We start from the raw sequence: 25759 nt of genomic DNA, 5'->3' as shown, positions 1-25759 counted from the left end.
ACCACTGCACTCCAGCCTGGGCGACAGAGCAAGACTCCATCTCAAAAAAAAAAAAAAGTAGACAATAATCAGGAAAGATTTGCCTAAAGTAGTGATATTGAACTATACCTGTTTACCTTTAACCTTCTTTTCTTTCCTTTCAGTATCTCATCAGGGTTGTCCCCAGATGGGAACTAAGAATGAATTTTGGTAACTTCCTGGGGATGGTTGCATGAACTTCTTTTTTTCTGTGTGTTCTTTAAGCAGTGGGTTCTAGGATGTATATTCAGAATTATCATAGTATGTTTCTTCTCTTTTGTGTAAAAAGTAAACCCCTTCTAGGCATAGGCTCAGACCCAAGAAAAACAGCTAGTGCGACTGTTCACATGGTATCTGCCTTCTACTGAGCAGTCGTCAGCTTTCCCGTTGCAGGGCTGCCTTAACCCTTCCGGAGAGTGCCAGGAGCAGTTTATAACCTTTGGTGTTATCAATTCTTAAAGACTTTTTTTGGACTTTGGTCTTTAAAAGTGGCCAGCTCTACTCTTCATAGACTGATTATCCAATTTTTAAAATTGTTTTCCGCTCTGTACTTTTTCCCTGTCTCTAACTTGATGCTTGCCTCTTGTTTTTTTAACAATTAGGGGAACTTTTGTTCAATGACAATGAAGACCCCCCTGACCAACACACACACACACACACACACACAAAGAAAGAAAGAAAGAAAAACAAAGAGGAGAAGGTGATACTTTTCCAGATCAGAAACTTTTATAATACTTACCAAAAATCTATCAGTTTAAAAACCATGAAACAAACAAACAAAACAAAACAAAAATAGGCAGTAAGTCTAAAGAGGATAAAGCTGTGGCATATAAAACAGTCCTCCTTTTGACTTTCAGCATATATTGATTTTAACATGGTTACATTCAACAAGTTGCATACAATTGTAATAGGTGATTACCAGTGAGGAGCTCACCAAAACTGTCTAGAGTGGGAACTGAGAACCCACAGGGAAACCAAGAGGTAACTGTAAGAATCTCGTAGGTCAGTAACTCCATAAAGTTTTTCCTGTACGGTGAATATGCACTCTTTTCCAAATATCTCTAGATGTTGTTATAATTAGTGAAATTTAACTTTACTTAAAAGCATTATCAAGTGTAACATGTCCTTCTATCATATTTTTTCTCAACTTACAGTTTTGTATTTTTCTTCTATGGAATTTCACAACTTTTTGCATGTGTGTGATTAATAGGGCTCTCACAATTGGAAAGGGTTAAAATCACTGTTATAATTACCTAGGGAGCTACAGAATAATTTTTGAGGTAGGAAGAGGCTGAAAAATAAATGCAAGGAAGTCAAATATACAGTTGTAGTTTTTATTACCCAATTTTATTGCATAGAGCAGCTTTTTTCCAAAGATCTTTTAACATTATAATCAGAACTTTCACACCATAGAATTGTGAACTTTTATAGCTGGAAGAGGGCACCGAGATCATTTCACAAATAAGGAAGTTAGCGTGACCTGCGCAATGCTATACAGTGATAAAATAAAAACTTCACCCAAATTAAATTTAAAGGTGTTTAATTGAACAATGAACGATTCGATAATCGGGCAGACCCTAGTATCACAGCAGATTCACAGAGACTCCAGCACAACCACGTGGTAGAAGGGAAAGAAAAGGGAAATGACATACAGAAATTGGAAGTGAGGAACAGATGGCTGGACTGGTTAGAGCTTGGCCTATTAGTCTATTAGCCTATTATTAGGCCTATTAGTCTGCCTGTTAAGCTAGGTTACAGTTCATCCACAATCACTCACATACAGAACTATGGGGTCCTTCTCAGGCCATATTTAGTTTGCTTTAACAACAGCCAGTCAGTGGTGAAACCAGGACTAGAACTGAAGTTTCCTGACTGCACTGTCACAGGCTAGCACACTGCTTTTCTGTTGTGAAAAATTTCTAAAAGGCAGGGTAGCCAGAGGATGGAAACCATTACATTTGGGTTGATTTGGAGCGGTGGAATAGTATTGGAGAGCACAGATTCTGGAGCCAGAATGCATGAGTTTAAATTTTGGCTTTCTGCTTACCAGCAAGTCATTTCACCTATGTGTGCCTCAGAGTACAGAGGAAAATAAAATAAGAGTACCTATTTTATAGGGTGGTTGGTAAGAAAAAATGAGTCTGTAGTACTGGGAACCTACATTTAGTACATGCTGTGTACCTGTCATGTTTCTGTCCCCAGCATCATTGTTATTACCTGTTACTTCCAAATTTCCAAGTTGTTGGTATAGTCAGGATTCTTCAGAGAAACAGAAACTGTAGGATACACAGAGAGGCAGGAGAGGAGGTTTAATATGGGAATTAGCTCACATGATTATGGAGGCTGAGAAGTCTCATGATCTGCCATCTGCAGCTGGAAAACCAGGAAAGCCAGGGGTGTAATTCAGATGAAGTCCAAAGTCCTGAGAGCTGGGAGGCCACTGGTAGAAGTTCCAGAGTCTGAAGGCTTGAGAGCCAGGAGCTCCTATGCCTTTCTGCAGAAGATGGATGTCTCAGTTCAAAAGGAGGGAGAATTTGTCCTTCTTCCACCTTTTTACCTTTTCTGCACCATCAAGTGATTGAATGATGCCTGCCCACACTGGGGAGGGCAGATCTTCTTTACTCTGTCTACAGATTTTGATACTAATCTCTTCTGGAAACATCTTCCTAGATACCCTCCCAAATAATGTTTTGCCAGCTTTCTGGGTATCCTTCAGCCCACTCAAGTTGACACATAAAATGAATGATCACACCATCACTGTAGCCTCTTGGGGGCCCTTTAGTCCTTCCCCGTAGATTTGGAGGAATCTACCAGCCAGGTGACTGGAGATAACCAGTTACTGCGACAGGGTCGTCCTGGTTAATAGAGGGACTCTATTCAAATTTCAACCAGGGAAGCAGAACCAGTGCAAGATTTGTTACAGGGAGCTGGCTTATACCATTGTGGAGGCTGATGAAGTAGTCTCTGCAAGGCTGTTATCACTGGATCTCATGCTGGAGCTTGAAGTCCACAAGGCATGCTCTCAGACAGGTCAGCTCACAAGTTTAAAAACCAGCAGATTAGCAACAACATGTGTGAGCTACACAACAGCTGTTGTTTGACGCCCACCACTCATATCTTCCAAGAATTTTTCTTGTGGCTCACCCTAATCTGAAATATACCACAAAGGGAATTCAGAGAAAATGTAGTTTACCATAGCCAAGTTGACATGTCACACCAGCACAGTGACCAATAATAGGAAAAGAACATGGAGCAGAAGAGAAGACAAAACTGAGAGAAGTAAAGAAATGAGGCAAATCATTCTGAGTTTGATTTACCCCAGTATGGTAGAGAGCACATCTGTTAATGATCATGAGGCAGAGTTCCACAGAGCTTTACTGTGCTTGTTCCTAGACCCTAAAGAACTGTTCTCACAAAGATGAAGAAGGCAGCTGTGGCTTTATTCCTCTGCACATAGCTTCCCTTTGATGCAACTTTTAAAACAGTTCTCCTGAGAAGCATAATATTTTATATTTCATTTTCTTAAATTGTACTCCCAAAATACTTTTCAGATTCTGAAATATGAACAATTTTTAACCTTTTGTTTGTTAACTCAGGTAACACAGATCAAGCAAAGCCAATCACATCTGCATAAAGAGCCAGAAATTCTCTAGTTTAATTGTGAATTTTGAGAATATTCTGTATCAAACACTCATAGGTTAGAGCAAGTATTGTGTGTGTGTGTGTGTGTGTGTGTGTGTGTGTGTGTTTTCATTGCCTCTGTCTTATTTTGGGCTTACATAATAAAATACCATAGACTAGGTGGTGTGAACAATAAACATTCTTTTCTCATAGTTGTGGAGGCTGCGAAATCCAAACTCAATGTGCTGGCAGATTCTGTGTTAGGGGAGAGCTTGCCTCTGGTCTGCAGAGTTCTCTCGTCTTGCTTGTTGTGTTCTCACGTGGTAGAAAGGGAGAGTGCTCTGCATGGCGGCTCCACTGTTTGCTCCAGATACCATCACATTGGGTTTACAGGTGCACACCATTATGCCCAACTAATTTTGTTTTGTTTTGGTTTGGTAGAGAAGGGGTCTAACAATATTTCCCAGGCTAATCTTGAACTCCTGGCCTCTAGCTATTCTCCTGCCTTGGTCTCCCAAAGTGCTGGGATTATAGACGTGAGCTACCACACATGAGTCTTGAAGTTAGACTACGTATAATTTCATCTTAGACTTTGAAATTCATACCCAAACTTGATAGTTTGCTTCTGTCTGCTCCCTTGGCTCCCACCACAGTGTTATTTGGCCATTTACTAAATCTCATTTAGTTTACTTTAATAGTTATGTTCAAATTCCTGCATAAGCCTTACAGAGGAAAGGAAATTCCTCTGGTAACTCATTTGTCTTCCTGGACTTTAAAAGAAGATGAAACTTTAATGAGGTTTAGATGTTAACATGACTGCCTTGTTCTTCTCCTTGCCCACTTGAGTTTTTCAGCAAGTAATAAATAATTACAAAGCACCTTACAAGATAGGTATATGTGTCATAGCTATTATTTATCTTTCCACGTATCTCAAAGAAGAGATAGAGTTTTTCACAGTTTAGCAAAGACACAAACCATGTCTTGGTGAGGGAAGCCTCATCAATTAATGAGCAATATTAATTAGTGTAGGTGCAAAGAAACATTTGGTCGTTCAGCAAGCATTTTATCTTAATTTGTCATGCGTAAAGCTTACCATGTGCCAGATGTTGTTCTAAGAGCTTCAGTAATAATTCATTTCATTCTCCCTATAACCTTATAATTGTATTATTATAACCATCTTACAGATGTACATACTGAGGCACAGAGGAGTTAACTACCTTATTCAAGGTCAGTCAGCTAACAAGTGGTAAAGCTGAAATTGATTCCCAAGCAGTCTGACCTCTTAAACACTACCCTGTGCTATTTCCTACTGTATTCTAAAACCATGCACAGGCCGGGCGCGGTGGCTCACGCCTGTAATCCCAGCACTTTGGGAGGCTGAGGCGGGCGGATCACGAGGTCAGGAGATCGAGACCATCCTGGCGAACACGCGAAACCCCATCTCTACTGAAAATACAAAAAAATTAGCTGGGTGTGGTGGTGGGCACCTGTAGTCCCAGCTTCTAGGAAGGCTGAGGCAGGAGAATAACATTAACCCGGGAGGCAGCAGAGCTTGTAGTGAGTGGAGATCGCACCACTGCACTCCAGCCTGGGCAACAGAGTGAGACTCTGTCTCAAAAAAAACACAAAAAACCATGCACAAAGCGCTATAGAAAGGATTCAGAGAAGCGTCAGGGAAGGATGAGAAATTTAGCTTTTACTGAAGAAACAGATATATTTTATACATGTGAAAGTGGGAAACAATTATGAGTCGACATACAAGAAAGTTCATGAAAATATGGCTCTGCCACTTTTCCGTGAGAAATAGTAGAAGGTATAGAAGGAGAACTTATCTTGGTGAACCCCTTTGCCTAACTTCTTAGTATTAAAGCCCATTATCTCTGTTCACTGATGATATGATCTTATGCCTAGAAAACTTTAAAGATGTCTCCAGAAACTCTTAGATTTAATAAATAAATTTAGTAAAGTTTTACGATACAAAATCAAAATACAAAAATCAGTGGCATTTTTATACACCAATAATAAGCTGAGAACCAAATCCACAAGTCAATCCCATTTAATTTTACTGCAAAAACAAACAAACAAACAAAAGAACCCTGGAAATATGTTTAACCAAAGAGATGAAAGACCTCTATGAGGAAAACTACACAACAGTGATAAAGGAAATTGTAGATGACACAAACAAGTGGAAAAATATTCCATGCACATGGATCAGAAGACTTAATATTGTTAAAATGACTATACTGCCTAAAGCAATCTGTATATTCAGTGTAATCCCTATCAAAATACCAATGTCATTTTTCACAGAATTGGGAAAAGAAATCCTAAAAGTAATATGGAACCAAAAGAGCCTGAATAGCCAAAGCAACTCTAAGCAAAAAGAGCAAATTTAGACATCACATTACCTGACCTCAAATTATACTTTGAGGCAATAGTAACCGAAACAGCATGGTACTTCTATAAAAATAGACACATAGGTCAAAGGAACAGAATAGAGAACCCAGAAATGAAGCCACACACCTACAGCCAACTGATTTTTGACAAAGTTGACAGAAACATACACTGAGAATACACTTTTCAATAAATGGTGCTGGGAAAATTAAATTGCCATATGCAGAAGAATGAAATTGGACCCCTGTCTCTCACCACATGCAAAAATTAATAATGATGAATCAAAGCCTTAAATGTAATATCTGAAACTATTAAAATAACTAGAATGAAACCTAGGGAAACCTCTTTTGGACATGGGTCTAGTCAAATAATTCTCTATTAAGACCTCAAAATCACAAGCAACAAAAACAAAAATTGACAAATGGAACTTAATAAAACTAAACAGCTTCTCCACAGCAAAGGAAATAAACGAGTGAAGAGACAACCTGCAGAATGGGATAAAATATTAGCAAACTGTGACTACGACATGGAACAAATATCCAGATTTATAAGGAAATCAGCAACAACAACAAAAATCCACAAATAACCCCATTAAAAAGTGGGCAAAGTACGTGAATAGATATTTTTCAAAAGAAGACATACAGATGGCCAAAAGCAATGAAAAAACATGCTAAACATTACTAATCATTGGAGAAATGCAAATTAAAACCACAATGAGATATTATCTTACATTCATCAGATGACTATTATTAAAAAGACAAAAACCAAAGACAAAAACAAATGTTGGTGAGATGCAGAGAAAAGAGAGCACTTTTACACTATTTGTGGGAACATAGGTCAGTATAGCCTCTATGGAAAATGGTTTGCACATTTCTCAAACAACTGAAAGTAGAACACCATTTGACCCAGCAATTCCACTACTCAGTATCTACCTCAAAGAAAATAAATCATCATATAAAAAGATACCTGTACTTATGTGTTTATATCAGCACTATTCACAACCCTAAGTGTCCATCGGTGGATGAATGGATAAAATGTGGTATATACACACAATGGAATACTAGTTGGCTATTAAAAGGAATGAAATCATATCTTTTGCAGCGATGTGGATGGAACGGAAGGCCATTATCTTAAGTGAAATAATTCAGAAACAGAAACAGAATATGAAATATCACAATTTCTTGCTTATAAGTAGGAACTAAATAATGTGTACGCATGGACATAGAGTGTATGCAATCACTGAAGACCCAGAGTGGTGGGAGAGTGGGAGAGGGAAGAGGATGAGAAATTACTTAATGGATACAATGTGCACTCTTCCGGTGATGGCTACACTAAAAGTTCAGACTTCTACTACACAATATATCCATGTAACACAACTGCACTTGTATCCCCTAAATCCATAAAATTGTTTAGAAAATATTAGTAAAAAATGTAACACCTAGTGGTCAGGAAATCTTGATTTTAGAACTTTGTCTCCCCTACCTTGATTTGTCACTCTTGGCAAAGTTACTTTCTTGACTATTAAAGATGAACTTTAGGATTAACTGTCCCCCAAAAGAGGGGTCCCCAACCCCCGGGCCACAGACCTGTTACCTGTCTGTGGCCTGTTAGGAACCAGGCCACACAGTAGGAGGTGAGCAGTGGGCTGGTGGGTGAGAGAGCATTATTGCCTGAGCTCTGCCTCCTATCAGATCAGTGGCAGCATTATATTTTTTTTTTTTTTTTTGCGACAGAGTCTCGCTCTGTCCCCCAGGCTGGAGTGCAGTGGTGCAGTCTTGGCTCACTGCAAGCTCCACCTCCCAGGTTCATGCCATTCTTCTGCCTCAGCCTCCTGACTAGCTGGGACTATAGGTGCCTGTGACCACACCTGGCTAATTTTTTTTTTTTTTTGTATTTTTAGTAGAGATAGGGTTTCACCGTGTTAGCCAGGATGGTCTCGATCTCCTGACCTTGTGATCTGCCCGCCTTAGCCTCCCAAAGTGCTGGGATTACAGGTGTGAGCCACTGCGCCTGGCCAGCATTAGATTCTTATGAGAGTGTAAACCCTATTGTGAACTTCACATGTGAGGGATCTAGGTTGTGCACTCCTTGTGAGAATCTAATGCCTGATGATCCGAGGTGAAACAGTTTCATCCCAAAACCATTCCCCACCCCCCAACCAAGTCCATGGAAAAATTTTCTTCACGAAACTAGTCCTTGGTGCCAAAAAGGTTGAGGACCACTGCCTCCAAAAGAAGCAAATCACTGCTTTTTCTAAGACACAGCCAGCCTCTCTAGGGATGTGAGATGCAAAACATAAAATTCTAAATCACAAGGTGCTATTTTGCCCTAACTTATTTTCACTAAATCTCTATTTTTTCACCCTTAGCTTAAAAAAAAAAAAAAATCCGTCCCAATCTACTTAACAGCCTTAAATCTATAATGAAAATATTCCTTAGTATTTTTTTCGTGTTAATTCTTCAGTTCAAGAAAGACCTCCCCAGGTCTCATGTAATTGAACGTGATTTGGCATATGGGTTTTCTAGCCTCTCAAGTGACTCTGGTTAACACTCAAATAATCACTAAGCTAGTCAAATGAAATCCCTGATGCACGTGTAAGACTTTGAGATTGGTTATTTAAACCTTTCATAATCTAATCCATGCCCACGGATTAACCTGGACTAGCTGTTAAGGGTTGTCTTGCACCAGTTATGCCTGTTTGTATTTTATTGGCCTATGTTGATAAGAGAAAATGTCATGTAATTTTAAAAGAATTAAGAACACTATTTTAGGATTTGACATGCTGCATTTAAAGTGGGACTCATTGAATAAACGTGATTAACTCACACAGCACAAAAGGAGTAACCTATCTGTAATATTTTATATTTCCTTAACCTTTGGGTTTAGACCATTTTAAAAACTCAGTCTTTTAAAGTCATTCTCACTTCTGGCTGGCTCACTGCAACAAAACTTCCATCTACAACATCGTCTTTTTGAGATCCTGAAACTATTTTATGGGCCTAGAGTACAGCACAAGAAAAATGAATCCATTTTTTGATGGCCACTGCAGTTATGGAAAAAAATAATCTTTTTCCTGGATGGAATAATGGCTTTTTCACTCACAGGATGTCTCTTGTGTAGCATAGCATTTTCAGGACTGTAAAAGCCCCTGTCCAGGAGTAGCAGCTGATGTTTGTGGGGGTCGCCTGCCCAAGGGGGCTTCCCTGGGCACTGTGACCACTTGGCTCTGCAGACCCTACTGGACAGCAAGCATCTTTCACTCACTGGTTATGGGCCAGCCATTTGGTTTATGTCTGGTGGTTCCTGAATCACTTCTCATTCAGGCTAACTGGGCTAACATCCAGCTTTTAATGTGTCAGACCCCATCCAGATATGGTAAGGGGAGGGCAGACTGATATATTTTTATGTTCATAAAAGGTGCTTTTTCAACATTGGAAATTTCCCTTTTAATTTTTCACTTCTTGACAATCCTTTCTCATTTTTATTACAATTTTTAATAATAATTAGTTTTTTCTATCAAATGAGAATTATAAAAACAAGTATTAGATATTTCTAGCAGCACCTTTAAAGATCTGAGCTAAAAATGAAATAAAACTGTCCTTTTATTTTCATTTAATTCTTGGTGTCCAATTTGTGCTGAGCATTCTTTTTAGTTTAGTTCCTTCTATTCTCTGTAAAGAGCCTATTAGGTGATGATCAGTTTTGTCCCAATTAGAAGAAAAGAAAACATTTCTAGTTTGTTCTTCTGCAGAATTAGTACCATTAAGAAATGTTGTTCACTTTAGTGAGAAATTGGTTATAAATAAGAGAATGAAAATTTCGTATGTCGTTAATCCGGTGATTTGCCCTATCCATGACCCCTTGCAAGCAGGCTGTTTTGCAATCTAGTACCTCTCTGAGTGAGCTGTAACACAATTGATCCCAGGTTTAGAAGACACAGCACACTTTTTCCTTCATCGATTTATTCCTGGTCTATTCTCTGCATTTTCCCATTTAGCTGATCAATTAATCTCTGATATAACTCATGGGCAGCAGTTGAAAATAATGTAGCTGGTGATATTTTCTCAGCAACAGCAGTGATGGAGTTCCATGTGTCTGTATAAGCAAATTGGCATTCATTCTCAAGTGTATCCAGGAAGCCTTCTCAGGAGAATTAAGTGTGAGGAGTACGTTACTTTACTGAAAGCCCGTGAAGGCAAGGACTGCAGCTGGATTAGTTTACCTCTGTAGCACCATCCTTCCATATAGTGCCTGGCATGAAGGAGATGCTTAAAAAAATGCAGACTGGAAGAAGAAGATGCAGTTGTGTTGATTTTAGTAGCAAAGTAGCTTTAAATTGAACACTGTGCATCCCTCCAGCCCCCACTCCTGAAATTCTGAAATTTTATTGATTCCATTAAAAGACCAGGCTGTGCAACATAGAGATCCATGACCAGAAGCTGAAAGAACTGGGATGAGTGGGAGTAGAAAAGAAAGAAGGAGAGCTTTGGTGTCAGATATATGTGTTCAAATCCTAGATCTCTGTCTTGCTGGCTGTATGATTTTTGAGGTTCCTCAACTTCTCTATACATCTGGGAAAATCAAGGTAATAATATGCACTTCATGGGGGCCCTTGTGAGGATTAAATTCTATAATGTATTGTAATATGAAGGCACAAAGGCTTGAAACAGTGTGCCCTGTTTGGAAAACTGCAAGTAGTTTAATTTAGCTGGAGCACGGGTTGCCATGGGAGAGATGTGGGAGATGAGTCCAGAGAGAGAAGGAACAGCCAGGTCATCAAAAGTCTTGGGTGCCAAGCTAATGGGTTTGAACTTCATCCTAAAACCTTTGGGGTCTCATTAAAGTATTTTAAGCAGGGGAGAGGAATTGCATGATCACATTTGCATTTTATGACATTGACTCTGGCAGAACAACACTCTATTGGAAAAGGCTGGCTCTTAACTTCTCTAGCTGCTTCTCCAAGTGACTCTTCTCTCCTACTCGCTGGTCTCACAGAACTTTGTGCATAGAATGGGTCAAAGTTTCTTGGTCTCCGGGCTTTTGCATGTATGATTCCCTCCTCCTAGAATACTCTTTTCCTCCTTAGTGCATTAGTAAGAACTTTCTTAGTTAAAAATGGCAGAAAACTTAACTCACACTGGTTCTGGCAGTGTATTTGTTCAGAAGTAGCTCCCTGCATAACTGTGTTCGTGAACCCACATGGTATCATCAGAATCAGGTGTCTTTCTCTGTCCATCTCTCTGCTCTGTTCTCAAGCATACTCTCAGTACAGGGTGGCAAAATAGTGGCCGACATTTCTAGACCTACATCTTGGGCTCTCAGTCGTGTCCAGGGAAACTAAGCACCTACCAGCAAAAGTCCTGATATTGGCTCTATTAGAGTCATGGGCTCATCTCTGAAACAGTCACTGAGGCCATGGGGTTGGAATGCACCGAGTGGCCAAACCTGTATCACTTTCCTGGAAAGCGGGAGGAGTAGAGGTGCCATATTGGGGTCAGCTCCAACCAAATCACAGGAACAGTGATTGTGGGGTAGGTAAAGAGGTTCCTAGTAAGTCAAGGTACTCTTTCCCAAAGATGGGTAATTGGTGTTGGCTCAGGAAACATCAGTTGATGCTATAGCTGGCTAACACACCTACACTCTGCCTTCAAAGGCAGGATGATTGCCACTTCCTCCAGGAGGCCTTCTCTGAGCTATCCATGACTAGGTTAAACATCCCTCCCGTGCATGCCCAATAGCATCATATACTCACTGTCCTTGTGGCATTGCGATGGCTCTTTACTTATCCACCTGCATATTTCTAGCACCTAGTAGACAACTCAATAAGTATTTGTTATGGGGATGCTATGTTAAGCTATCCTGGAATCTGAGAAGCCAGTTTACAATAAAGAAAGAAGTTATAATTAGTTGCAGTGGGATACATGTTTGAGGAATGTTAAACAGGGAGAATCTATAGGATTGAGGGTCTGCTTCAGGTGGGAGTGTTGGGTGAGAAGGAGGTCTCCATGCCTTGGAGAAGGAGGATTATGCCCTCGTTTCTGGCTCCTCCACAACAGAGGAGATTGGAGAGAGAGATAAAGAGTTCAATTTGGTACATGTGGTTCCTGTGGGGTTTACTTTGAGAATTCATCAACCTAGGAATGGCAGATAAAGCTTTGTGAGAGGATGAGAAAACCCAAGGAAGGGTTTAAGGATGAGAAGATCTTCTCTGGGAATGTGTATGTTTCAGTCAATGTCTTTCCTGCTAATGATGGACTTTGATTCTTAGATTTCACACTAGTGGGCTGGGAGTTGATGATATTTAACTGTGGTGCCATACACTAAGGCCTAAATGCCACAAGGAAAATCAGGATCTCAATCAAGTAGAATTGTCAGTTTAATACAGTTTTAAATAAGGAGAATAGAGAGGTGCATTCTGAGCTAATGAGCAGAAGGACCCAGCCCTCAAAGGACAGCCTAGTTCTTCCATATATATGTAATGTTTATATATGTTTATATATATGTTAACTTATATATATAAGTTCTTCCATATATATATATATATATATCTGTGAGCTCTCAATGGAATGTGACATACAGACCCTAGAACCAGGCCTCATGCTGTGGAAAGTCAACACACAGCACTCCCAGGCAAGTGTTGAATTTTCTTCCAGGAACTTTCTTAATTCTTGGCCATCTCCTTTCCCTTTGTCTCCCACTTTTTTTTTTTTTAGTAAAATCCATCAACAAAAGGGGGTCCTCTTTTCCATGCCTAACTTTTTACATGATGATGTAACCCACTGGTAGTACTCAACACATGGTGTGGGATGGAGAATAATTGTGAACGTTTCCAGCGTGTGAAAGCAAAATGAGCAATCAGCTCCTCCTCTGTGGTATGTGTTGTTATTCCTACCCAGGACCTCAGAGAGGACCGGTAACCTGCCCCTGGTCACATAAGCATCCAGTTGAAATGGTGAAACTGAGTTGTGACCTGTCTGACTTCAGAGCTGGCATAGATACATCACACAAACCTTCCTGCCATGAAATAGCATAGGAACTTAATTTAAAAGAAAAAAAAATGGAAAGCCCAGATGGCAAGGGGCAGAGGGGAATACGGTGGGTCCTGGTGGTCCACTCAGGTGAGCAATGTAGGTATGCAGGCAGTAGCCAAGGAACCATGAACTTGCTACTTGGATTTTGAAATTGGCTCCAGCAAGGCACATTCCAACAAGCAACAGCATCCAGGCCACAGAGGTCCCTTTTCTGCCCTTTGATGACTAAGGTAGACACAAGCAAGACTTGGCCTCTCTTCATAACTTTGCAGATGCTTACTGCTCATTCTGGAGCTGTGTGAAAAATAGACTCAGCATCTTCCAGTGACTTTGAGTCAAATTTCTGTATTTCATATAAGCCCTAAATTTCCCTGGAGTGGATGCACGGTCCTGTAGAAGTATAGATTTCCTCTTCTAGAGACCATGTTTTCTTTATTCCTTCTCATTTTTTTCCTTATCTTTTTCTTCCCTTCTCTTTCTTCTGCCCTTTTTCTCTTCCTTTCTTCTTGTCTGTCGTTGCGGATCTGATTTCTTTAAGGTGAACTCCAGCTGTTTTCAGAAGCCATACCATCATCCCCCTATTGATTTTGCATCAAATGTTGTGTATTTAATCCTGTGATTGGTGTTAACATTAATTTCCTTTAGCCAGTTTGCGTGTTCAGTGAATGACTCTCTGTCAGCAGTGGTTCCCACCCACCCTTCTCTCCAGGTGCAGACTCCAGCAAGCTACATGTGCTGCTGTGTAGAACACACATTCAAAGCAAGGTGGACAAACACAGTCTCTGCCAGGGCCTCTGCACCTCCACCTTCTTTGATTATATGCTGTGTTGTAATCTTGGTATTCTTTGTGGCAGGGTAATTGATCAATTTTTAGCTGAAGTAAACACCATCCTGGAAGTGCTCTACCTGAAAGTGCATTTTTCTTTCCCTTCTCCATCCCCCAGACCAAGAAGGCTGTATCACCACTCCACCCATACATGTGAATTGGCTTCCTCTCTTGTCACTGCAAATCCACTTTGCTATATGAATTGCCATATTAGTTAGGTTGATGGAAAAGAAGTTGGACAATTGCTGTTTCCCTCTTTGACTGTGGTTTGTAGGCCCATGAAATGAAACAATAAATTCATCATTTGTTTAAGAAGTTAACCCAGATAATTTGTGACTTACCATGGTGGCAAGTCCAGATGAATTGGGAATATTCTTGTTTTGTTTGATACCAGATATTTGTAAACATGAAGCTTTCATCCCAATATTTGGCAATGTGCAGACCTTTCACTATCAAAAGCCTTTAGGCATCAGATTGTGATTTACTATGTTATTCAGGAAGCAATTTCTTTTCATGGCTATTTCTAAACTTGGAATTTCTTTTCATGGCTATTTCTAAACTTGGGATCTTCAGAAAGCATTGTTATCTACATTATACTGTCCTTTGAATCACTTGTGTTTTACTGTCTTTTTTGTTATTGTTTTAGAAATCTAGAGAAATACAAAGCTTTGGAGAAGGACCAAGTTATCGTTGTTATTTTATAATGCATTGTCATCATCATTATGGATGTTATAATGTCATCATCATTATAATGATTAGTGTTATATTTTAATTGGAGGAGAAATGATCCAATAAATGTGTTCTGTTAATATTTAACTACTGGCTATCAAAAAAAACAGTATTACAAAATATATGCTGAATGTACCATGACAAACCCTAAGATCTATTTCTTTTAATTTCTTCTCTAGCAAGAAAGAAACCAAGGAAATCCTCAAGGAACAGGTCATTCTGAAATACCTAAGGGTAGATCTTTTATGGGAGTGCTTAAATATCTGATATCTTCTGTAGAGGGAAATAAAATGAAATTGCTTTGAGTACTACCTTTCAGAAATAAACCAGCCTTTCCTTGTGGCTGACACGTCAGGAAGAAAATGGTACCAGATCCTTCTGAGCTCACTGCAATGTTGATGCATAGTATATTAAAGGAATCTGATTTATAGTGATGAGTTATTAAGGAGAAATTGAAAGTTTCCCAACCCATGGGTTTTTACATGCAAAATTTAAGGAGCCCATTATAGTCCATTAGTTTAAAAGGTAAACTTATTAAATCCTTCATGATAAAATAGCTATCTCTGATTTTATGGTAAAATTAAAAAGGCATGGACAGCATTTTAAGACTTGGTATAATCTACTTCTTGGCTCCCTTGCAGCCAGTGATAGCTAGTGTTTAATGTGATGATTTAGGGGTGATTTAAATTGGTCATCCTGCAGAGGAGGAGGAGGATCCCCAGAGAAACTAAATTTATGAAATGGTATAAGTGGGATTTAGAGTTAAGCGACAGAGTGATTGGAGAGAAGTCTTATGGTTTGGAGCCCAAAGACACATTAAAAGGAATCAGAGTCACAGGCCTGTGTTTCTGATGGCCTCAATAAAGAGCTCATGGAAGCTGGACGTTTAAGCCCCACAGGTGGACAAAGGTGCACCTGTAGGGCTGTTTGCCCATCTCTGCAGCCAATAAAGTCAAATGTGAAATAACATTTTCCCTGTATTTGCCTAGTTTATGTTTGTTCTTCAAGTTAGCAACTGTAGATACTAATGATAATCAACTATTATGAATTTCAAAGCAGAAAAAGATGTCTTTACTAAAATGTTCTCAAGTTTTTATAACAAACGAGCAAACTGACCCAATAGGTTATAGGACAAAATGAAAATTACCAATCCTGGCAGTTAAATAAGGGCTATGGACTATCATTTTAATGCCCTCTTCTGGATAACATCAGAACATGGTGTAAATTATAATGAGCAGCCAAGTGTATGGATCTTATAAATGAGTTATCAAAAGTATATATTAAAGTTTTTAAAAGTCATTTTCTAAAATCTTAATGAAGCACTGAAAAGTATTATAAGTCATTTTCCTGCCAAACTCAAGAGTGGCTTGCTAGTCTCATCAAAGCCCTGGCAGATCAAGAGTAGATTACATATTTTCAGTTACCTTGGACAAGTCACTACACATCTTTCTGCTTAGCTGTCTTATCTGTAAACAAGGGATGTTAAGAGTTCCTTTGCCATATGATTATTGTGAGAATTAAATAAAGCACACAAAGAGTCTACAACAGTGCCTGGCACACAGGTACATAGAAACCATTCCGTAAATGTTAGTTGTCATAATTATTGGGTCTACTCCACCCTTGCACTTCCATAAATTTTGCATTAGAGAATCAAGACTTAAAGTAGAATATTTCAATTTGATTTACCCAGGAAGGCGGCCACATGCTAACCTACATCATGGCTGCAAACTGGGTTGTTCTAACCCCTCCAAAAAAGTAAAGAGATGAAATAAGATACAGATCATACCCTTGAGAAAATAATCATTTGAGTCCATAGTAAGACCGTAGTGGTGATTCCAAATGTGGTCTAGAAATTGAATTTCAAAATTAAGCAGCTAGTGCCACATATAAACTGCCCTTTTGGTCCTAAGTCAACTAACTTTCTTTCACATTTTAATATAAACTTTAATTTTACAAGCAATAAATGTCCATTAATAGAAAGACGGAAAACCACAGAATTCAAATAACCTTTTATACAGTTAATTCAGAAATAGTCATACTTTTTGGTGTCTAGACTTCCAGTCATTCTTCTCTATACCTCTTCCTATTTTAATGGGGTCCTACAGTACAAGCCTTTTTTGTAACGTGATTTTTAATAATGTCACAGTGGAACCTTCCCACTTTATGATGTGTGTTTTTACGCTGTCAGTTTAATGGTTACATAGTGATCCATTTGTAACAGCGGCCTAGGATCAACCAGCCCTGCAAAGTAAAGTACTCTAAGTCCCAGTTACTCATCCGGCTAACACCCTCTGTCACGTTCGATCACAAATTCTACGGTCAGCCTATGCCTGGGGAAGTTCTTATCAAATGCCTATCCCCATTTGCCTTTCGCAGTAGTATTTCTCATCTTTGCTTGCTGATAAAAAAAAGAGGGCAAGCTCTGCAAACATGAATATTTCTGTCTTGTCTTTGGCAGTGGATTTCTCTGAGCATTGCCTCTGCTCACTGAGGTCTAAGGGTTCCCTGGGGGTAAAAGTGAGAATGAGTGTAGTGAGGCTGTGAAATACACAGGAAGTATACACATTTATTCTTTGAGTCATAGCCCCGCCTCACATTGTTTGGATGTGTGATAATTCACTTAACCAGCCCTCTAGTGTTGGGTATTTTATCAGTTTCCAAATTTACTGTATTATAAATATTATCCCCAAGTCTCCCTAAGCCATCTGCCTCTGGGGCCAGATTAGATCACATTAAGAAACTGAATGTGGCTAACTCTTTTCCATCTTCCCCCACTCCCAACAGACACAGGGGCTCTGCTGACTCTTCCCCACAAGAAACTTCCCCCCAGTTATTTCAGAAGTTCCCAGGACATTCGTACATACAGTCATAAAAACATCATCTTCCATTTGTGACTGACACGCCCTCACACACAAACCTGGATTGAAAGCAGCTTAGTGAAGGCCCCTCTTTGTGACCACTACTCGGGGCACCCCCCAGGGATTCTGATGCCCCACCCATTGGGCTGTATTCTGTGTTCCCAATATTCCACAACTGCTTATCCTGAGAGTTCTGCAATGCCTTGTTCCCAGGATGTAGCCCCTGTTGCTTTGCCATCACCCTGATTCCTGTCCAAGAAAATGATGGGAACACGCCTTTCCCTCCTGCACCCCAAAGTAGGATTCTGGTGACTAGAACAGCAGTTCCCAAATCATGTTTGGAAATAGCCTCATCCCCTTTAGCCTCCTGCTCCTGTCTCCATAGGAATCACACTAGGTCAGGCTGTGCAGCACACAGGACGGCCTCTCATCTTCTCGTCTGATAAGCTCTGCACAGTATGCCACTGCTCACCATTCAGACTTCCTTCCCCATGGTTTAAACTCGGGAAGGAGACCCTGGATGCCCTTAGCCACGAGTCTGGCAGATCCGTCAGATGGTCTATCCAGTCTTAGGTTCATCACATGTCTGGTGCAGCAGCAAGCACCCTTCTGTTTGTGCACATTTTAAACAAACATTTAGATTATTTCCTTAGATGAATACCTAGAGGCCTAATTGCTGAAATAGAAGGTATGCAGTAGGCTTTTTTTTTTTTTTTTAATTTTTGACCATAGCTTTACTTGATGGCTGACTGGCTGAGTTCTGGCAATATCTTAGATTGCCTTTCAGGACACTTAGGATAGGAGCTATGATCTTTCTGGGATGTCATCATACAGCAATGTTACTCTAAGGATGAAGCCACAAAATACACATATCCAGGGCTATCATACTTCCTCCTGATAGGCTTTTTATCTGGTGGCCTTGAGCAGCATTCACTTCTTAGTGACCCATCAGATTTACAAAACGATCTCCTTTTTATTGAAATGAAATTATTGGGTGGTGAAATGCACAGGTCTTAAAGTGCTGAGGACCTTCAGTGGTCATAGAATTCAGAAATCCTTTCTTGTTGCTGTGGTACAAGATCCCATTGTGTTCTCAGTTTTAAAACACAGCTCTCCTGGCCCTAACCCCAGCATGCAGGTTTCAGAGAGTCTATATTGCAGTTGTATTTTAAAGGTAGTATTAGTCCATGAGACTATTTGTGAAAGGGGGCCAAAGAGAAAACAGGGCTATCTCAGGAATTGTCAATTTCTACTTAAAAAATAGACCAGTTAAAATTTCCACAAATTTCTTCTCCCATCTTGCTTGTATTTTACACTTCATTACATTTTTCTCCTAAAATTTTTGTCATAAAAGACTACAGAATGAGTTATATTAACATAAACTTGTTACTATTTTGGAGCGTGTGGGAAGGCTTTATATTAATTTAAAAAGAAACATTTCTGTGCCTTTTTTCTTTGCACAAGAATTAGGCTTTTTAAATTTTATTATGAAGTTTCTTTTCACACATATGATTTAGCCTCCTAGATTTTAAGAAACATAATGGACAGCTAGTATTCACACAGATGTGCTATTTGAAAGAAATTTGGCTTACTGCTATTATTCAGTACTGCATTTTTATGTGTAGAAATTGATGTATGCCAAGAAAAAGGCAATTAAGGCTCTTATGCTTATTTTTCAAGGTGTATTAAACTGGTGCGAGTTTTAACTATATGTTTACTTTAAGAATCTTAAAAGGACCCCTTGGGAAATATCACCAACTGAGCCCATTGGGCTAAACGAAGAAGCAGATTCATTTTCATAAATAAATCTGAATTCCATTATTTTTCAAATTTACTTATAGATTGAAGAAGAGGATAAGTATGCTAATAGAGGATAGAGAGAATGGAAAATTATGACAGAGTTTTCTCCATGCAGTCAACATGAGCCCTGTTCTTTGTGGATATTTCCAAACATATATTAAAATCTGAAAGCTTGTTTATTCAAATATTCAAATGTTTATTATGCAAGGTACTGTCTTGCATAATGTGCAAGAGGCATTTTGGTGGGAAGCAAAGCCGCAGAACCCAGCCGATACTCTTTATCAGTGTCCACCTCCCAAAGTGATCATTTACGTCTATAATGCTTAGAACCAGCCTTATGGAAAAAAATTGATTTATAAGTGTAAACCAAAATTAAGATGACAGCTAACATGTATTGAGAGCTAACTAGGTAGCAGGCATATTCTATCACTTTTCACCTCTTCTTTATTCTTCATAAAACCACATTATTGTTCCTCTTGTCTCTAGTCAATATATAAGGGTACCAAGTCACTGAGAGGTTAAGCGTCACACCTGAGATCACACAGCTAATAAACAGTATAATGACCCAGGTTCCATCTGGCTCTAGAATCTCTCTTATCCATGACATGGCCTAAACATTGATAGATCTGTGTTTATGTTATTTAATTTGTTAAAGTCTCTTTATCTTATTTGCAAGCTAGATGTGCATGATTAACATATAACATTTCTGTGTGGATTGACTGTGTCATGTAGGAACCTGGCACATAGTGGGTAATCAACAAATAAGAGCTGTCTCAATAAATGATTCAGCTACGATCACCAGGGTATATCGTAGCTAAAAGGCCCTGGTGATGGTAGCTGAATAATTTATTGAGACAAGTCTTAGGTCCAAGTCTTAAGTATAGGGAAGAAACCATAGTAGTTTGAGGGCAGCATGTTAAATTATTAGGTTATTAAACACTGAGTGCTTTCTAATGTTCTGTAGGGATAACATTCAAATTCGAAAGCAAACTGGAAATTTGTGAAATTGTGTTCAAAAATTCTATATCATTTCAAAGCACAAATTAGGAGGGATGTGAAATAAAACTAGAGCCAGAGTATGCAGGGGGAGGCTTGTTAATCTCACCTGATTTAAAAGGAAGCATTAATAGAAGTAGTGACATGGGATTTCAGCTATCGTGTTCCTGCTGAAAATTTCAGGCTGCCGAAAGCAGAGCATCTGATAAATTCTTGGCTTGTCCTAGAAGTATTTTCCCCCTTCTGAAAGCAGAGGAAACAATGAGGGAGTCACCTTAATTGTGACCTTAATTCTTAGCCTCTGGAAGGACCTAATTCATGGTTTGGAAGGAAGGAAGGCTTAAGGAAGCAAATCAGCATCAAGGGAACCATAGGAAGCAGGGCAGTTTGTAGATACGTACACACTACTTAATCTTCAGGAAAGGCCGGGTGCGGTGGCTCAAGCCTGTAATCCCAGCACTTTGGGAGGCCGAGACGGGCAGATCACGAGGTCAGGAGATCAAGACCATCCTGGCTAACATGGTGAAACCTCGTCTCTACTAAAAATACAAAAACTAGCTGGGCGAGGTAGCGGGCGCTTGTAGTCCCAGCTACTCAGGAGGCTGAGGCAGGAGAATGGTGTAAATCCGGGAGGCGGAGCTTGCAGTGAGCTGAGATCCGGCCACTGCACTCCAGCCCGGGTGACAGAGCGAGACTCCATCTCAAAAAAAAGAAATAAGATATCAGAATGTTCATGGAGCAACTATGATGTCATGGACGGGCTCTGAAAAGAAACATAGTCCGCAGAGGGTTGAAGGCTCTACAGATGAAATCTATCTATATATTCTGAAAAACCCTGATGGAGTGTCCAAAGTTTTATTGTGGGTTCTTTATTTGAATGCATTTTCATATTCATGTACTTGAATAAAATGGTATTATGTGCCAAGTCTAGGATAGGATGCATTTCTTCCTCTGGACTATGTGATGACTTTTCCCAAAGGCACTGTGCCACAGAGAGCAAGAGCTTGGCTCACTTCAGCACAGCAGTCCCCATATGGTCCTGTTAGAGGTGCCCAAGCCTGCCTCTTTCTCTCACTGCCACACAGTCACCACAGGCCAGCATCTGACTTTGCACAGAAGGGTTTGAGAGCTTGCCCTCTGCTGAATAGATAACTGTGTGTACTCTTTTGTAACACGGCTCTTTCACCAGTTTTCTTTAATGGCTCAGATTGGTAGTTTCAGCGGATATTCCCAGCTCACAGGCTCCTCCAGGCAGACACTGTAGGCATGCCTCCAACCACTAGCAAGAAGCAGCAACTGGCCAGCTCTCAGGGAGCTTGGAAGGCCTGGGAGGACCCACTAATCAACAGTCCTGCAGTCTACAGGAGCCATGGGGGAGTTCAGCAGATGTGTGTAATAGGATCCAGGGAATAATAAATCTTTTTCCTTTTTGTGCTGCAGAATTCTCTGTTACCTCTTCAGGAGGGGAACCAGGGCCCTTTATCTGCTTATAGAGTTCAGTTAGGAGGGCAAAGGACAATATGTCCATCTATGTGGGAAATGCTCAGCAAACAGTGCCAGCATTTGCATGTATATACACGCATGCAAACACAACAACAAGCCTTTTGAACTGCAGTAGGAAAAAGGGAAGGTCACAGTGAGATATTTTAACTAAAATATCACATAGGAAGTTCACCAACAAAATCTGATTTTTAAAGGACTTGGAATTTTGCAAGAAGGAAAGACTACTACCTGATACAAGAGAGGCAGAAACTTAAAAGAATAGTATCATAAAATATAAAAGTCAACGGTGAACTAAAATTTACCAGAAAGTCAGAGTGTCAACCAAATTTACATTTTTTAAGTGAATTGTAGTGCACTGGAATTGATTTCCTAGATGGATGCTGGCTGAGCTAGAGCATCAGGAAGAGTGTAAAGATTAGACTTTAAGAAAAGAAAATAGAAGACATGTTTTGAAGACCTGCATTACAAGTGCTTTATCAGTTTGTAAGACGTGAGTCTGAAACAGCTAGCAGTTTGTTTCTTGAAAGATCCATGAATCATGTGCAGTTATTTCGGTGAGTGGGTCAGGTCCCTGTCATGAGACAGGTGGAAGAAAAAACATCCAGTCACAGTATTCTCTAGCAACAAATGAGATGTGGGAATCAGGCAGTGAAGTCTGTCTACCGATTGGGTGGTGTCAGTTAGAAGACAATCTGGCACGGAATATCAGTATTCCAGCCAGGCCTGAGAGATGTGGTATATCAGTTTGTGGAAAAGGGCTATGTTGTGAGTAACTAACTGGGCCTATAAGTACTGATGCTTATGAGACAGAATTATACTTCTGAGTGACCAGGCAAAAAAAAAAGGCCTAGAATGAATGAGTCTTCTTTGGCCATTGTTTGGTACAGTCTCATTTCCAAACCCAATCCAATCCAAGTTTATACATATAAGCTTTAAAGTTTCTAAAACAATAATTAAAATATTCTTAGGCCGAGGTGGGCGGATCACGAGGTCAGGAGATCGAGACCATCCTGGCTAACACAGTGAAACCCCGTCTCTACTAAAAATACATGAAATTGGCTGGGCACAGTGGCGGGCGCCTGTAGTCCCAGCTGCTGGGGAGTATGAGCCAGGAGAATGGCGTGAACCCGGGAGGTGGAGCTTGCAGTAAGCCGAGATCGCACCACTGCACTCCAGCCTGGGCTATAGAGTGAGATTGTCTCAAAAAAAAAAAAATGTGTGTGTGTGTATATGTATATATATATACGCACACACACATATATATGTATATATACATATATATAAAAAATGAATTCTTTTATATTTAAAGAACAAAATGAATTGCAGTGTAGCATAGTAGTCAATAGCTAAGATTTGGGAGCAATCTAAGTGTTCATCAACAGATGAATGGGTAAAGAAAATGTGGCACATGTGTACAATGGAGTACTATTCAGCTATGAAAAACAATGAGATCCAGTCATTTGCAAAGGTATGGATGGAACTGGAGGTCATTATGTTAAGTGAAATAAGGCAGGCACAGAAAGACAAACATTCCATGTTCTTACTTCTTTGTGGGATCTAAAAATTAAAACAGTTGAAGTCATGAATATAGAAGTAGAAGGATGGTTAGCAGAAGCTGGGAAAGGTAGTTGGGGGCATGCTCAGGGGAGATGGGGATGGTTAATGGGTGGGTACAGAAAAATAGGAAGAATGTGTAAAACCTACTATATGATAGCACAAGAAGGTGACTATAGTCAATAATGATTGTACATTTTTAAATATTAGATAACCGAAAGAATATAATTGGATTGTTTGTAACACAAAGGATAAGTGCTTGAGGGTATGGGTACCCCATTCTCCATGATGTGATTATTACACATTGCATGCCTGTATCAAAGCGTGTACCCCATAAATATACACACTTACTATGTACCCACAAAAATTAGAAATGAACAAAATTTAAAATATGTGGTTGCTGGTGTCAGAAAAACCGGAGTCTGAATACTGACTCCACGTTTTCACTAGCCGTGCCTCAGGCGAGTTCCTTAACGGCTCTAATTGTAAGCATTGTTGCCTGTAAAATGGGCATAATGACAGCACTTCCATCATAAGTTTACTGTGAATATTAAATAAGATTCTTTATTTTAAGCATTCAACAAGGCCTAGCACGTAGAGTAAGGACTTTTTAAGAGCTTGCTTCTCATATCCCTCTAAGAAGAAAAATCATATGATTTCTCAACCACTTGGAGATTTGGGTAACATCATGAAAACAGCAGCATTTGCAGCAGCAGGAGCCATAAATGACAAAGCTAGTCACCTCCCGTTTTCTGTCTGTAGTTTCTATAAAGCGAAGTGTGCTCTTCACATTGGGAAGGATGGAGTAATTATCCCAACAGACAAATCAATGCCCAAGATTGGTGAGGAGACAGAACACAAGCAGTTAGCTGCTCTGGATGAGTCATCTCCCAGTCAGGAAAATTACATTCCAAGTACTGGATATTATTTCAGAACCATTGTTGATAATCTCTGAGGAAATGGAATATAGAAGATAATATAGTCTTCATTTTGATAAAGGGGAAAATTTGAATACCCTAACATAAGAAACTTGAGATTGCTGCCTGGGAAATTTCTGAAAAAGAGCAAATGAAAAAGAAAGACATGATCGTTGGATATAGCCTGAGCATACTAAAAATAAGACAGATATATATAATTTTTTTTTTTTTTTTGAGATGGAGTCTTGCTCTGACACCCAGGCTGGAGTGCAGCGGTGCCATCTCGGTTCGCAGCAACCTCCACCTCCCAGGTTCAAGCAATTCTTCTGCCTCAGCCTCCTGAGTAGCTGGGATCACAGGCGTGCACCACCACACGTGGCTAATTTGTGCATTTTTGTAGAGATGGGGTTTCGCCATGTTGACCATACTGGTCTCGAACTCCTGACCTCAAGTGGTCCTCCTGAATTGGCCTCCCAAGGTGCTGGGATTACATGCATGAGCTGCTGCACCCAGCCAGTGTTTCCTTTTTTAATCGAGTTTTTGAAAACTGCTCACCATGAGATTGCCATAAGTTGATCACACCAAGATTTCAACAAAACATCTGATTACTTAACTTATGACACTGTTCAGTGAGAATGAAGAAATGTGTGTTGGCTGGTCTTTCAGTTGGAAAGATTCATAATTGTAATCAACTGTCCCAATAAAGACTAACTTCGATCTTTCAGAATTATGCCGTAGGGCTCCATCTTTTAGAACTGCATTACTCAGCATAATTTATCGATAACATGAAGATTATACAGCAGCTTTTTAACATAAAGGTAATCCAAACTGAAAAAGGAACATAACTGATTTTGTCAAAGTCAGAATTCCAGATATTCTTTCATTTCTTAATGTCCTAGAACAGCAGACTGTAGTAAACAAGATAAACATTTAGCAGGAATAAATGTCAGGCTCCTGCATTTTTGGCTTAAAAATCAATTTATCAAATCAGGAGGCTTAAAAACAATTAGCATTAAAAGAAAAATCATGGGAGAGTAGTTGAAGATAATCTTAGTGTTAATACTGTCAAGAGTACGCTAAAAGCTAAGGCAGTCAGAGGACATTCAGTAGAAGGATAATGTCCTTTCCGAAGAACACAATTAGTCCTGCCACACTCTACCCCATTCAGACCACATCTTAAGGGATTTGGTTCTGGATACTCGCATTTCAAGAGAGAAATTGACTGACCAGAGTGCCTTTGGAAAGAAAGAAAAGTAGAGAAAGAGAAAAGACAACCAAGATGGTGAAGCGCCTAAAAACCACGTCGTATGAAAAGATAGAAATCAGGCCACAGCTACTTAATTTGGGGAAAGAAAAATCAAGATGATGTAATTTAGATCTATAAATATTTAAAGAAATGTTTTATGTAACCCCATAGAGATATATTTAATATAGCTCTTAAGAGCAAAAAGGAGTTAATAAGTAAAGGTTACAGAAATGAAAATCTAATCTAAAGAATTTGTAACTGTTAGAAGT

At 39.6% G+C, this 25759-nt stretch overlaps 1 protein-coding gene and 1 long non-coding RNA gene across 2 annotated transcripts in view; one reads left to right on the top strand and one right to left on the bottom strand.

Annotated features, from left to right (window-relative positions):
* Nucleotides 1-25759, top strand: part of NCKAP5 (NCK-associated protein 5) — an 846875-nt gene that overhangs the window by 581628 nt on the left and 239488 nt on the right. The window lies entirely within an intron of this gene.
* On the bottom strand, nt 1542-17627 carry LOC105508781. Its single transcript, XR_001001328.1, has 2 exons — nt 17534-17627; nt 1542-3168 (listed from the first exon to the last, which is right to left on the bottom strand). It is a non-coding gene; the product is annotated as an uncharacterized LOC105508781 (long non-coding RNA).

This window comes from Colobus angolensis, unplaced genomic scaffold, assembly GCF_000951035.1.
Source record: "Colobus angolensis palliatus isolate OR3802 unplaced genomic scaffold, Cang.pa_1.0 Scaffold168, whole genome shotgun sequence".
Lineage (NCBI taxonomy): Eukaryota > Metazoa > Chordata > Mammalia > Primates > Cercopithecidae > Colobus > Colobus angolensis.
This window is presented reverse-complemented; position numbering and strand designations above follow the sequence as displayed.